Source organism: Pollicipes pollicipes, unplaced genomic scaffold (genome assembly GCF_011947565.3).
Source record: "Pollicipes pollicipes isolate AB1234 unplaced genomic scaffold, Ppol_2.1 Scaffold_6686;HRSCAF=7923_pilon_pilon_pilon, whole genome shotgun sequence".
Classification (NCBI taxonomy): domain Eukaryota; kingdom Metazoa; phylum Arthropoda; class Thecostraca; order Pollicipedomorpha; family Pollicipedidae; genus Pollicipes; species Pollicipes pollicipes.
In genome coordinates, this window is record NW_023596921.1 from 31970349 (window position 1) to 31973276 (window position 2928).

General features: G+C 41.8%; 1 non-coding gene across 1 annotated transcript; it reads left to right on the top strand.

Annotated features, from left to right (window-relative positions):
* The first annotated feature begins 297 nt into the window (after positions 1 to 297).
* Positions 298 to 369, top strand: TRNAC-GCA (transfer RNA cysteine (anticodon GCA)). The gene has a single exon. It is a non-coding gene; the product is annotated as a tRNA-Cys (tRNA).
* Positions 370 to 2928: the final 2559 nt, after the last annotated feature.

A 2928-nucleotide genomic window follows, 5' to 3' on the forward strand; every position in this document is an offset into this window, starting at 1 on the left:
AAAAGCTTCATGTTCGCAAAAGTTTTTGTCTGAGCAGAGCCTTTTAAACTTTTGTATTATCTAGTACACAATTATTTTGGCATCAGATCGAGATCAGCGGTAATATCATCGGAAATGGCTGCAATGTAATGTGACGTGCAGATTGGCCTGCCATTACGCGAACACGCCTCTATCCACTCCCCATCATGGTGCAGCGTTGATTTAGTTTTCAATGGTCTTTGGCATGGCATAGGGAGGGTCGTTACCATTGTTTGCCATTGGTCATTTTCCCGTGTACGCGTAATACAGGAATGTTGTGGGGGTATAGCTCAGTGGTAGAGCATTCGACTGCAGATCGAGAGGTCCCCGGTTCAAATCCGGGTGCCCCCTGGCGGCTCGGAGTTTTAGCTGGATGAGCCAATGCATCTCTCACTGCGTCAGTGCTGCGAGCTGCACCGAGCAATCTTGAAGTCGGCTGTTTTAGTTCAAAACGTCGTGCAAATGTGGACCACTCCCTTCAATATTTTCACCCGCGTAAGCTTGATGATATTACCTTGACAGCAAGAAGGTAAAAAGTATCTGAAAGAAATGCTGCAGAAGTCATTTGTAAAAAAAAAATGGCAAGTTATTGCATGCATGCACATAACGCATAAAGACCACCCAGTCCTTAAAATTTGACATCAAACCGATGGTGTCCATGGGTATAAATTTTCCGGGCACAGAGCATCCAAGAGTTCCAACAATGCTATAAGCTGGGAGGTTAATTAACCTTGATAGGGTAAATAGATAAACCAGTAGTAATAGCCTTATTCCTCGAAAAAAACAGGAGAATGAAAAAAGTTAGGTTGATATTTCGGCAACATGGCTTTCTCGAAACACTAGCACAAGTCTTCTGCTGTTGCTTTATATTATTCTGAATTTTTCTGCTACTGTTCGAGAAAGGCATATTGCCGAAATATCAACCTTACTATATATCAATTCTCCTGTTTTTTCCGAGGAATAAGGCTAAACTACCGTCATATATATATATATATATATATATATATATATATATATATATATATATATATATGTGACTAATGTTTCTCGCTAATGCACTGAACAACTTACGTGTTAGGGTAAAGCAACATAACAGGCTTTGCAGGACTCCCAGAAGGCACTAACCACACATCAACACCTTGGCCACCTTCAGCAGTAGATTTGGCCATGATCAACGCCTGGCTCCTTGCGTGAGTCCCGATAACATCCTTGCAGATTTACATTCACAACTGCATGCCTTGCAGCAAGGGATTATCTATTCCACGCCAAAATGTAGCTGTAGCAAAGTTGAAGGGAGTGTCTCACCTTCAAGGCATTTCTTCAAAAACGACTATAGCGAAACCTCAGGGCTGGTTACGCCCAACCATGGCATTTGGTAGTGCCACCGCGGAACTGTCAAGACATAGTAAGGATATAAATGCTTATTATTTTCGAGTCCAAATTACGCTGTCAACGTTTTGTAACAGCTTTATCTGTAATTTATGCATCCGTGACCTCCGTCGCCATGACAACGACCTGGCACACCTCTACTATTGCGTATAAAAGAACGTGTGTAATAGGCTCAGTGACCGAGGGCCAGTTATCGATAAGTTGGTTGACTGATGTATAAACAATTGCGTCACATGGATCATTTGATACCCTCATTCCAATAGCCACTTAGTGCGTCTCGAAAAGAGCCACTGTGGTAAACGCCGTAGTGGGAAATCAAAACCATAACAAAACACTTCGTTGAAATCGCGGGATAATGACATGTTCACAGCTAGGTTTGTCTAAGTAGTGTTTAAGCTTTGGTAGCATTCAGTACACACACATTTTGACAGATGGACGTGCTGCAAACGTTATACAACACACACGTTGGAAAAAGCAAGGCAAATGAAGTGTAAGACTCTCGCAGTGGCGAGCATGGAGTCAAATGAGATTTCTTCGCAAGCCTGGGCTACTTCAGTTTAAAAAAAATGAGCTATTCAGAACGATTTCGAGAAATTGGTATCATTGGTCAAATCGTACGCGCTTGAAGTAACAATGAAATAAATGTGCAAAAGGTGGGATTCTCCCTTTAACCAACTGCTTCCATTAATACACATTATGTCTATGTCTAACTGTGCAGTCAGACTTGAGTCAAGCAAACGTTAACCGGCTATCATGATGAAGGCTTCAAAAATCCCTGTCAGCTTGGTTTTATTCCTGAACGGTTGTTGAACTGGATGTTCTTAAGCAATCCATCAAAATACTCCGTGATGGTTAAGGCGATTATAATGAAATTATCAGATATTGGCATACATCATAACTAGCCCGACAGGGCTGTACTTTCCTGTTCAGTTCCGGAATTGTGACTCCCAACCAGATATAAAATCTCCTTTTTCGAATAATTGTTAGACATAATCTTCCAGCATTCATTATTTTCCAGAGCTAAGCCCCACAAACCTGTTTTATGTGTACTTTGTAATGCTGTATCACTATACCCCTACTTTTACCGACTGGCATAGTTCTGCACGCACCTGAAAATAAAATCCCTTTTGGTTAGGTGACGTCATCGTACGATCAGCTAAAGGCATTGACGACATTCTTCTTCATGATATCTTCGGATGTCATTACCGGGTAGGCCTCACACAACCTAACACGGTCTCAATCAACGGAATATTGTACGAAACCCATGCAATGTTGGTGTTATTAAATGCTAGCGCAAAAGGGCACTGTGTAATTGGATTCTGCACTGTGTATTTCGATTCTGTGTAATCATACCAGAGTCAGCATAAAGACCAAATTTAGGATGTTAAACTAAAAGTTGGCGGTGCTTTTCTAGCGGCATCTTTGGTCTGTTTGTGGTAATTAAGTGTAATCGCATTTATCAGCTGCGAAACGGTTGAAGTGCGGCGCAGTACCGGGATTGCTGGTTGGAGGTCGGATTGT